This window comes from Bombina bombina, chromosome 4 (genome assembly GCF_027579735.1).
Source record: "Bombina bombina isolate aBomBom1 chromosome 4, aBomBom1.pri, whole genome shotgun sequence".
NCBI lineage: Eukaryota > Metazoa > Chordata > Amphibia > Anura > Bombinatoridae > Bombina > Bombina bombina.
In genome coordinates, this window is record NC_069502.1 from 1,207,327,273 (window position 1) to 1,207,340,565 (window position 13,293).

Sequence of the window (13,293 nt, forward strand, 5' to 3'; positions counted from 1 at the left end):
CCTGAGGTTGATGATCTTAGCAGACGTTACTAAGATCCATTTCGGTTCCCACAGAGCTTCTGAAGGTAGTGCAAGAGAAATCTTCAGTGTGGAGAACGGTTTCATGCTACAAGCAGCATTGAGGTATGTTCAGCTCTTTATTTCTGAGGAGACTTGATATATTAGAAATGGCTGACTTTATTCCCTGTAAGGGAAGGGGTAAGCAGTAGACCGGTATGATTATGGTGTTACTGAATTTTACTATGTTATATACACATTGAATTACTATGCTTAAGTATTTCAAATTGGGGCTTGACAATGAGCTACAAAGGCAGCATGAGATTATCTAAGGGGGAGAGGCAGCTGTGACACTTTTTATAATTTTATTATTTGGCATAAAACGTTAAGTTTGTGTGAGGGGGCCACATGGCTTTAAAAGAACGCTTCCCATGCGGTTATGGAGTCTGTGAGTGTGACTCCCATGGTGGGCGGGGCCTATTTTGTGCACTTAGACGCGCAGTTTTCTCTTCGCTAGAAGGCAGCAGGCACTAGCTCCGGTGGGGCCTCCAGTTGATTTTCAGCCACCGGATCATTGTCGAGTCAATCTTGTGTACCCTGAGGGCAGGTAGGCACCACAGCAGAGCTGTGGCGAGGTGCAGGGGCTGTTTTTGTTATTAAAGTTTATTTTTCAATATAAAATGTCTCTTTGAAGGGTGATGTAACCTTTACTTAAGTGGTGCAATAATTTTTGGCAAAATTAAACTGTTTTCAATGATTTATTAGTAATAAGAAATCGTTTTTTGAACAGTGCAGAAAAATTGTTGCGCTTTTATTTCTTAAAGGCTCAGTACATTTTTTTCAAAAGATTTTTTTTGAGGTTTTTAACGACTATTGTGGCTATTGCTAGTCTGTTTAACATGTCTGAACTTGAGGAAACTCCTTGTTCTATGTGTTTAGAGGCCATTGTGGTACACTTTGTGTACCTCTTGCACTGAAAGAGCCTTACAATGTAAAAAGCATATATTATGTAAATAAAGTGTGCCTAAGGATGATTCTCAGTCTGAAGAGAATCAGGATATGCCGCCTAATTCTCCCCAAGTGTCACAAACTTTAACGCCCACCCAAGCGACGCAGGGTTCCTCAACCGCGTCTAATTCTTTTACTCTGCAGGATAGAGAAATTGTGTAAAATGGATAAATATCTAGAAGTACCCGCTTACACTGATGTTTTTCCGGTTCCTAAGAGAATCTCAGAGATTATTAAGAAGGAGTGGGACAGACCGGGTATACCGTTCTCTCCCCCTCCTAATTTTAAGAAAATGTATCCCATATCAGACACCATTCGGGACTCTTGGCAGACTCTCCCTAAGGTGGAGGGAGCTATATCTACCCTGGCTAAGCGTACAACTATTCCTATTGAAGACAGTTGTGCTTTCAAAGACCCTATGGATAAGAAGTTTGAGGGTCTTCTAAAGAAATTATTTATTCATCAGGGTTTCCTTTTACAACCAACAGCCTGCATTGTTCCAATTACTACTGCAGCGGCTTTCTGGTTTGATGCTCTAGAAGAGTCTCTGAAGTTTGAGACCCCTTTAGAGGATATTTTAGATAGAATTAAGGCTCTCAAGCTAGCTAGTTCTTTTATTACAGATGCCGCCTTTCAAATTGCTAAGTTGGTGGTGAAAAATGCAGGATTTGCCATTTTAGCGCATAGAGCATTATGGTTAAAATCGTGGTCTGCTGATGTGTCATCTAAATTAAAGCTCTTGGCTATTCATTTCAAGGGTAAGACACTATTCGGGCCTGATTTGAAGGAAATCATTTCTGACATTACTCGAGGTAAAGGTCACACTCTACCTCAGGATAAGTCTGTTAAGATGAGGGGTAAACAAAATCATTTTTGTTCTTTTCGGAATTTTAAAGGAGTACCCTCTTCCTCCTCTTCCTCCACAAAGCAGGAAGGGAATTTTGCTCAGGCTAAGTCTGTCTGGAGACCCAACTAGGCTTGGAACAAGGGTAAACAACTGAAGAAGCCCGCTGCTGCTACAAAGACAGCATGAAGGGACGGCCCCCGGTCCGGGACCGGATCTAGTAGGGGGCAGACTTTCTTTCTTTGCCCAGGCTTGGGCAAGAGATGTTCAGGACCCCTGGGCACTGGAAATCGTGACCCACGGGTATCAACTGGAATTAAAAAATTTTCTCCCAAGAGGGAGATTTCTTCTTTCACGATTGTCTGTAAACCAGATAAACAGAGAGGCATTCTTACTTTGTGTAAAAGACCTCTCCACTATGGGAGTAATTCGTCCCGTTCCAATATTGGAACAGGTACAGGGATTTTACTCAAATCTTTTCATGGTTCCCAAAAAAGAGGGAACGTTCAGACCTATTTTAGACCTCAAGAGTCTAAACAAGTTTCTCAGAGTTCCATCCTTCAAGATGGAGACCATCCGAACAATTTTACCAATGATCCAGGAGGGTCAATATATAACTGCCGTGGACTTGAAGGATGCATACCTTCATATTCCTATCCACAAGGATCATCATCAGTTCCTAAGGTTTGCCTTCCTGGACAAACATTTTCAGTTCGTGGCTCTTCCCTTCAGGTTGGCCACAGCACCCAGGATCTTCATGAAGGTTCTAGGGTCCCTTCTGGTGGTTCTCAGGCCGCGGGGCATAGCAGTGAAGCCTTATCTGGATGATATTTTGATTCAGGCGTCCACTTATCATCTGACGAAATCTCATACAGACACAGTGTTGTCCTTTCTGAGAACTCACGGATGGAAGGTGAACCTAGAAAAGAGTTCACTAATTCCACGAACAAGGGTTCTCTTCTTGGGAACTCTGATAGATTCTATAGACATTAAATTTTTTCTGACGGAGGTCAGAAAGTCAAAGATTCTAAATACATGCCGAGCCCTTCAGTCCAATCCTCGGCCATCAGTGGCTCAGTGTATGGCTGTAATTGGATTGATAGTGGTGGCAATGGACATCATTCCGTTTGCTCAGTTTCATCTCAGACCACTGCAACTGTGCATGCTCGGACAGCGGAATTGAGACTATGCAAATTTATCTCCTCCGATAAATCTGGATCAAGAGACCAGCGACTCTCTTCTTTGGTGGTTGTCGCCGGATCATCTGTCCCAAGGGACGTGTTTCCGCAGACCCTCGTGGGTGATAATGACAACGGACGCCAGTCTACTGGGCTGGGGTGCAGACTGGAATTCCCTGAAGGCTCAGGGTGTATGGACTCAGGTGGAGTCTCTACTTCCAATCAATATTCTGGAATTGAGAGCAATATTCAATGCGCTTCAGGCATGGCCTCAGTTGGCTTCGGCCAAATTCATCAGATTCCAGTCGGACAACATCACAACTGTAGCTTACATCAATCATCAGGGAGGAAAGAGGAGTTCCTTAGCAATGACAGAAGTATCCAAAATAATTTGATGGGTGGAAACCCACTCTTGTTATCTGTCAGCAATCTACTTCCCAGGAGTGGACAACTGGGAAGCGGGCTATTTAAGCCGCCAGACTTTTCATCCGGGGGAGTGGGAACTCCATCCGGAGGTATTTGCCTCACTGATTCTCCGATGGGGCGGACCGGAATTGGATCTGATGGCATCTCGACAGAATGCCAAGCTCCCAAGATACGGATCCAGGTCGAGGGATCCTCAGGCCGAACTAGTAGATGCCTTGGCAGTGCCTTGGTCATTCAACCTAGCTTATGTGTTTCCACCGTTTCCTCTCCTTCCCCGGATGATTGCTCGGATCAAACAGGAGAGAGCTTTGGTAATCCTAATTGCACCTGCGTGGCCACGCAGGACTTGGTATGCAGATCTAGTGGACATGTCCTCTCTGCCTCAGTGAAAACTCCCAGTGAGACAGGACCTTCTCATTCAGGGTCCTTTCCAACATCCAAATCTAATTTCTCTGCAGCTGACTGCTTGGAGATTGAACGCTTGATTTTATCTAAGCGGGGTTTCTCTGATGCGGTCATTGATACTTTGATTCAGGCACGTAAGCATGTCACTAGAAAGATCTATCATAAGATATGGCGTAAATATCTTTTTTGGTGGGAATCCAAGGGCTACAAGGGTTAGGATTCCCAAGATTCTGTCTTTTCTCCAAGAATTATTGGAGAAAGGGTTATCAGCGAGTTCCTTAAAGGGACAGATCTCTGCTATATCAATTTTACTTCACAAACGTTTGGCAGATGTTCCAGACGTTCAGTCTTTTTGTCAGGCTTTAACCAGAATTAAGCCTGTGTTTAGACCAATTGCTCCGCCCTGGAGTTTGAATTTAGTTCTTAATGTTCTTCAAGGGGTTCTGTTTGAACCTATGCATTCCATAGATTTTAAGCTGTTATCTTGGAAAGTTTTGTTTTTGGTTGATATTTCTTCTGCTCGTAGAGTTTCTGAGTTTTCAGTGTTACAATGTGATTCACCTTATCTTATCTTCCATTCTGATAAGGTGGTTTTACGTACCAAACCTGGTTTCCTTTCTAAGGTTGTTTCTAATAAGAATATTAATCAGGAAATCGTTGTTCCTTCATTATGTCCTAATCCTTCTTCTAAGAAGGAGCGTAAGTTGCATAACCTGGACGTGGTCCGTGCCTTGAAGTTTTACTTGCAGGCGACTAAGGATTTCCATCAATCATCTTCATTATTCATTGTTTATTCTGGAAAGCGTAGGGGTCAGAAAGCTACGGCTACCTCTCTTTCTTTTTGGCTGAAGAGTATCATCCGTCTGGCGTATGAAACTGCTGGACAGCAGCCTCCTGAAAGAATTACGGCTCATTCTACTAGGGCTGTGGCTTTCTCATGGGCATTTAAAAACGATGCTTCTTTTGAACAGATTTGCAAGGCTGCAACTTGGTCGTCTCTTCACACTTTTTCCAAATTTTGAATTTGCTTCTTCTGAGGCTGGTTTTGGGAGAAAGGTTCTTCAAGCAGTGGTGCCTTCTGTTTAGGTCTCTGTCTTGTCTCACCCTTTCATCCGTGTCCTGTAGCTTTGGTATTGTATCCCACAAGTAAGGATGAAATCCGTGGACTCATCATATCTTGTAGAAGAAAAGTAAATTTATGCTTACCTGATAAATTAATTTCTTCTACGATATGACAAGTCCACGGCCCTCTCTGTCATTTTTTAAGACAGATTTAGGTTATATATTTTTTGTAAACTTAAGTCACCTCTGCACCTTTAGCTTTTCCTTTCTCTTCCTAACTTTGGTCAAATGACTGGGGGTGGAAAGGAGGGAGGAGCTATATATACAGCTCTGCTGTGGTGCTCTTTGCCACTTCCTGTTAGCAGGAGGATAAATCCCACAAGTAAGGATGAAATCCGTGGACTCGTCATATCGTAGAAGAAATTAATTTATCAGGTAAGCATACATTTACTTTTTTTCTTTCCCTACTCTTTCTGCAAGCTTTCAAGCCGATGAGCGTAAATTGTGATTGCGCTCAAGCCAACACATTTATTTTCATCTTATAATACGTGTGCTATTCGTGACGCACAAAAAGCTGATAAAAGCGAATATCACTTGCGCACAAACGATAGTGCTCCACTAGTAATCTAGCCCTTAGTAAAGGAACAATAAAATCACAATTTAATTTTTTCCTATCTATAGAAATCATCAATCCTTTTTGCTCTGTGCTTTTCATAGACCAATGTGTTTATGAGCTAGGGATTCTGGGTGATGATATGCAAATTGTATTCACAGTGGTCCCTATTTTTGGTATTTTACTCTATTGTATAAATGCACAGTGATAATTGTAACAGCTTTACACAACTGAGCATGGGACTCAAAGGAGCATATAAAAGAACAGATATAAAATAGGTGTCCTTTGTCTGAAAAAAAATAGGAAATAAATGTAAATGGAAACTATCAGATGTGTATTCCCATGAATGATCATTGTACCAATCAACCAATGAGCGTTAGTAAAAATTACCTATTAGCCAATAAGCATTAGTAGAAAAGTTATAGTTGTGTGAGTGGATCAGTGAGCAAACTAGCTACAGTATTTATCTCTCTCACCCACATCAATGAGGTTGATTTCTCTTGCTGTTTCCTGTTTAAATAGTTGGTTAGAGAGAGTGAAGGACTTAATTCATCCTGGATAAATGCTTTCAGAATGATTGAAAAGCACTGCTCTTGCTCAATTGGTTGTATGCGACCTAAGGGCGGGGCTGCAGAAGTAAATTCTTGTGCAGTGATAACTGCAGATGGCTAATTGCACCTTACTCACCCCACACAAGGGCAGACAGTGGACTTAAAGGGACACAAAACCATGAAAAATGTATCTGTGATTGCAAAATTAATATATTTTACATTGCTTTCTAATTGGCATTGCGTTTCAAAGTATTACCCTTTTTACAAAATCCAATATCGAAAATGGATCCATTTCCGAACCCACTGCCGTATAGACTTTTTCATCCTCCAATCCTGACCGATAACCCAGGTTATGAAAATGGTGGAGTATTGCCGCTATGCGCATGCGCAATATTCTGTACTCGTCATTCCAATAACATTGTATGAGTAAGTGTGCTATTAAACATCGTATATGCGCATGCACGAGACAACCGATCGCAATGCACAAGTGCCTGGTGACAACATTGCCACTTAAAGAGATGCACAAAATTCCAATAGGATTGGCGATTGAGTTTGGTAGTGCACGGCCTATATTAGAGGGTTGGATGTAATGACGTCATCTTCGCAATATAAATTATAATTTTATTGTGATCAGAAAAATCGTTGTACCGTAAAAGTAGGTGAGTTATGAAATATAAACGTTTGTGATTTGAAATTGATGGTCATGTTGTGCTTAAGATAGTAAAGTTCTGGAATCATTTAATATCTGTAAAGCTCTTTCTATGTATATATTTTATTAATGCAGAGTCTGCATCTCTCACTATATTCTGCTTATGGTCGTCATACCTGTAGCTTTACTTTTCTGTCTCTCCCAGTCTCTAATGCTTTCAGGAAAGAGCTAGCACTAGGGCCGCACTTGAGTAAAACATATATCATGACCTTACAGAGGGATTATAGAACAAAGGATCAGAAGAAAAGTCAATGAAAGAACATCTACAAATAGTTTCCTATAATCTAGTCTGTTGTGTTCAGAAGCAGGGCTGCTATGCTGCCTGAATAAAAAGACAAATAAATCTCACAGTATTATGTGTACTTTATTATATAAATAATATACTGTTCCTGTCTTCCTGTAACCCCAGCACTGAGGTTAGAAACCGCCACTTCTTCAACTTTTATACATTTTTACAAAATATTTTGAAGGTGAGCTTCACCAATCAGATGCAGCGCTAGAAGGTATGTTATGTCACGTGTCATTCAGGGGCTACACATACAGCACTAGAAGGTATGTTATGTCACATGTAATTCAGGGGCTACACATACAGCGCTAGAAGGTATATTATGTCACGTGTCATTCAGGGGCTACACATACAGCGCTAGAAGGTATGTTATGTCACGTGTCATTCAGGGGCTACACATACAGCACTAGAAGGTATGTTATGTCACATGTAATTCAGGGGCTACACATACAGTGCTAGAAGGTATGTTATGTCACGTGTCATTCAGGGGCTACACATACAGTGCTAGAAGGTATGTTCTGTCACATGTAATTCAGGGGCTACACATACAGCACAAGAAGGTATGTTATGTCACGTGTCATTCAGGGGCTACACATACAGTGCTAGAAGGTATGTTATGTCACATGTCATACAGGGGCTACACATACAGTGCTAGAAGGTATGTTATGTCACGTGTCATTCAGGAGCTACACATACAGCGCTAGAAGGTATGTTATGTCACATGTCATTCAGGGGCTACACATACAGTGCTAGAAGGTATGTTATGTCACGTGTCATACAGGGGCTACACATACAGTGCTAGAAGGTATGTTATGTCACGTGTCATACAGGGGCTACACATACAGTGCTAGAAGGTATGTTATGTCACGTGTCATACAGGGGCTACACATACAGCGCTAGAAGGTATGTTATGTCACGTGTCATACAGGGGCTACACATACAGTGCTAGAAGGTATGTTATGTCACGTGTCATACAGGGGCTACACATACAGTGCTAGAAGGTATGTTATGTCACATGTCATTCAGGGGCTACACATACAGTGCTAGAAGGTATGTTATGTCACGTGTCATACAGGGGCTACACATACAGAGCTAGAAGGTATGTTATGTCACGTGTCATTCAGGGACTACACATACAGCGCTAGAAGGTATGTTATATCACATGTAATTCAGGGGCTACACATACAGCGCTAGAAGGCATGTTATGTCACGTGTCATTCAGGGGCTACACATACAGCGCTAGAAGGTATATTATGTCACATGTAATTCAGGGGCTACACATACAGTGCTAGAAGGTATGTTATGTCACGTGTCATTCAGGGGCTACACATACAGTGCTAGAAGGTATGTTATGTCACATGTAATTCAGGGGCTACACATACAGCACTAGAAGGTATGTTATGTCACGTGTCATTCAGGGGCTACACATACAGCGCTAGAAGGTATGTTATGTCACGTGTCATTCAGGGGCTACACATACAGTGCTAGAAGGTATGTTATGTCACGTGTCATTCAGGGGCTACACATACAGTGCTAGAAGGTATGTTATGTCACGTGTCATACAGGGGCTACACATACAGTGCTAGAAGGTATGTTATGTCACGTTACATTCAGGGGCTACACATACAGAGCTAGAAGGTATGTTATGTCACGTGTCATTCAGGGGCTATACATACAGTGCTAGAAGGTATGTTATGTCACGTGTCATACAGGGGCTACACAAACAGCGTTAGAAGGTATGTTATGTCACGTGTCATTCAGGGGCTACACATACAGCGCTAGAAGGTATGTTATGTCACGTGTCATACAGGGGCTACACATACAGTGCTAGAAGGTATGTTATGTCACGTGTCATACAGGGGCTACACATACAGTGCTAGAAGGTATGTTATGTCACGTGTCATACAGGGGCTACACATACAGCGCTAGAAGGTATGTTATGTCACGTGTCATACAGGGGCTAAACATACAGTGCTAGAAGGTATGTTATGTCACGTGTCATACAGGGGCTACACATACAGTGCTAGAAGGTATGTTATGTCACGTGTCATACAGGGGCTACACATACAGTGCTAGAAGGTATGTTATGTCACGTGTCATACAGGGGCTACACATACAGCGCTAGAAGGTATGTTATGTCACGTGTCATACAGGGGCTAAACATACAGTGCTAGAAGGTATGTTATGTCACGTGTCATACAGGGGCTACACATACAGTGCTAGAAGGTATGTTATGTCACGTGTCCTACAGGGGCTACACATACAGTGCTAGAAGGTATGTTATGTCACGTGTCCTACAGGGGCTACACATACAGTGCTAGAAGGTATGTTATGTCACATGTCATACAGGGGCTACACATACAGTGCTAGAAGGTATGTTATGTCACGTGTCATTCAGGAGCTACACATACAGCGCTAGAAGGTATGTTATGTCACATGTCATTCAGGGGCTACACATACAGTGCTAGAAGGTATGTTATGTCACGTGTCATACAGGGGCTACACATACAGTGCTAGAAGGTATGTTATGTCACGTGTCATACAGGGGCTACACATACAGTGCTAGAAGGTATGTTATGTCACGTGTCATACAGGGGCTACACATACAGCGCTAGAAGGTATGTTATGTCACGTGTCATACAGGGGCTACACATACAGTGCTAGAAGGTATGTTATGTCACGTGTCATACAGGGGCTACACATACAGTGCTAGAAGGTATGTTATGTCACATGTCATTCAGGGGCTACACATACAGTGCTAGAAGGTATGTTATGTCACGTGTCATACAGGGGCTACACATACAGAGCTAGAAGGTATGTTATGTCACGTGTCATTCAGGGACTACACATACAGCGCTAGAAGGTATGTTATATCACATGTAATTCAGGGGCTACACATACAGCGCTAGAAGGCATGTTATGTCACGTGTCATTCAGGGGCTACACATACAGCGCTAGAAGGTATATTATGTCACATGTAATTCAGGGGCTACACATACAGTGCTAGAAGGTATGTTATGTCACGTGTCATTCAGGGGCTACACATACAGTGCTAGAAGGTATGTTATGTCACATGTAATTCAGGGGCTACACATACAGCACTAGAAGGTATGTTATGTCACGTGTCATTCAGGGGCTACACATACAGCGCTAGAAGGTATGTTATGTCACGTGTCATTCAGGGGCTACACATACAGTGCTAGAAGGTATGTTATGTCACGTGTCATTCAGGGGCTACACATACAGTGCTAGAAGGTATGTTATGTCACGTGTCATACAGGGGCTACACATACAGTGCTAGAAGGTATGTTATGTCACGTTACATTCAGGGGCTACACATACAGAGCTAGAAGGTATGTTATGTCACGTGTCATTCAGGGGCTATACATACAGTGCTAGAAGGTATGTTATGTCACGTGTCATACAGGGGCTACACAAACAGCGTTAGAAGGTATGTTATGTCACGTGTCATTCAGGGGCTACACATACAGCGCTAGAAGGTATGTTATGTCACGTGTCATACAGGGGCTACACATACAGTGCTAGAAGGTATGTTATGTCACGTGTCATACAGGGGCTACACATACAGTGCTAGAAGGTATGTTATGTCACGTGTCATACAGGGGCTACACATACAGCGCTAGAAGGTATGTTATGTCACGTGTCATACAGGGGCTAAACATACAGTGCTAGAAGGTATGTTATGTCACGTGTCATACAGGGGCTACACATACAGTGCTAGAAGGTATGTTATGTCACGTGTCCTACAGGGGCTACACATACAGTGCTAGAAGGTATGTTATGTCACGTGTCATTCAGGGGCTACACATACAGCACTAGAAGGTATGTTATGTCACGTGTCATTCAGGGGCTACACATACAGCGCTAGAAGGTATGTTATGTCACGTGTCATTCAGGGGCTACACATACAGCGCTAGAAGGTATGTTATGTCACGTGTGATTCAGGGGCTACACATTCAGCGCTAGAAGGTATGTTATGTCACGTGTCATTCAGGGGCTACACATACAGTGCTAGAAGGTATGTTATGTCACGTGTCATTCAGGGGCTACACATACAGCGCTAGAAGGTATGTTATGTCACGTGTCATTCAGGGGCTACACATACATCGCTAGAAGGTATGTTATGTCACGTGTCATTCAGGGGCTACACAGACAGCGCTAGAAGGTATGTTATGTCACGTGTCATTCAGGGGCTACACATACAGCGCTAGAAGGTATGTTATGTGACGTGTCATTCAGGGGCTACACATACAGTGCTAGAAGGTATGTTATGTCACGTGTCATTCAGGGGCTACACATACAGCGCTAGAAGGTATGTTATGTCATGTGTCATTCAGGGGCTACACATACAAACATGTAACACGTGACTTACCATACTGTCTAGTGTTCAGATCATGACCAATCAGATACAGCGCTAGAAGGTATGTTATGTCAAGTGTCATTCAGGGGCTACACATACAGTGCTAGAAGGTATGTTATGTCACGTGTCATTCAGGGGCTACACATACAGCGCTAGAAGGTATGTTATGTCACGTGTCATTCAGGGGCTACACATACAGTGCTAGAAGGTATGTTATGTCACGTGTCATACAGGGGCTAAACAAACAGCGCTAGAAGGTATGTTATGTCACGTGTCATTCAGGGGCTACACATACAGCGCTAGAAGGTATGTTATGTCACATGTCATTCAGGTTCTACACATACAGTGCTAGAAGGTATGTTATGTCACGTGTCATACAGGGGCTACACATACAGTGCTAGAAGGTATGTTATGTCACGTGTCATACAGGGGCTACACATACAGTGCTAGAAGGTATGTTATGTCACGTGTCATACAGGGGCTACACATACAGCGCTAGAAGGTATGTTATGTCACATGTCATACAGGGGCTACACATACAGTGCTAGAAGGCATGTTATGTCACGTGTCATACAGGGGCTACACATACAGTGCTAGAAGGCATGTTATGTCACGTGTCATACAGGGACTACACATACAGTGCTAGAAGGTATGTTATGTCACATGTCATTCAGGGGCTACACATACAGTGCTAGAAGGTATGTTATGTCACGTGTCATACAGGGGCTACACATACAGTGCTAGAAGGTATGTTATGTCACGTGTCATTCAGGGGCTACACATACAGCACTAGAAGGTATGTTATGTCACATGTCATTCAGGGGCTACACATACAGCGCTAGAAGGTATGTTATGTCACGTGTCATTCAGGGGCTACACATACAGCGCTAGAAGGTATGTTATGTCACATGTCATTCAGGGGCTACACATACAGCGCTAGAAGGTATGTTATGTCACGTGTCATTCAGGGGCTACACATACAGCGCTAGACGGTATTTTATGTCACGTGTCATTCAGGGGATACACATACAGCGTTAGACGGAATGTTATGTCACCTGTAATTCAGGGGCTACACATACAGCGCTAGAAGGTATGTTATGTCACTTGTCATTCAGGGGCTACACAGACAGCGCTAGAAGGTATGTTATGTCATGTGTCATTCAGGGGCTACACATACAGCGCTAGAAGGTATGTTATGTCACGTGTCATTCAGGGGCTACACATACAATGCTAGAAGGTATGTTATGTCACTTGTCATTCAGGGGCTACACATACAGCGCTAGAAGGTATGTTATGTCACGTGTCTTTCAGGGGCTACACATACAGCGCTAGAAGGTATATTATATCACGTGTCATTCAGGGGCTACTCATACAGCGCTAGAAGGTATGTTATGTCACGTGTCATTCAGGGGCTACACATACAGTGCTAGAAGGTATGTTATGTCACGTGTCATTCAGGGGTTACACATACAGCACTAGAAGGTATGTTATGTCACGTGTCATTCAGGGGCTACACATACAGCGCTAGAAGGTATGTTATGCCACGTGTCATTCAGGGGCTACACAGACAGCGCTAGAAGGTATGTTATGTCACGTGTCATTCAGGGGCTACACATACAGCGCTAGAAGGTATGTTATGTCACGTGTCATTCAGGGGCTACACATACAGCGCTAGACGGTATTTTATGTCACGTGTCATTCAGGGGATACACATACAGCGCTAGACGGTATGTTATGTCACCTGTAATTCAGGGGCTACACATACAGCGCTAGAAGGTATGTTATGTCACTTGTCATTCTAGGGCTACACAGACAGCGCTAGAAGGTATGTTA

At 42.9% G+C, this 13,293-nt stretch overlaps 1 protein-coding gene across 1 annotated transcript in view; it reads left to right on the forward strand.

Moving 5' to 3' along the window:
• Positions 1-13,293, forward strand: part of MDGA1 (MAM domain containing glycosylphosphatidylinositol anchor 1) — an 802,309-nt gene that overhangs the window by 577,107 nt on the left and 211,909 nt on the right. The window lies entirely within an intron of this gene.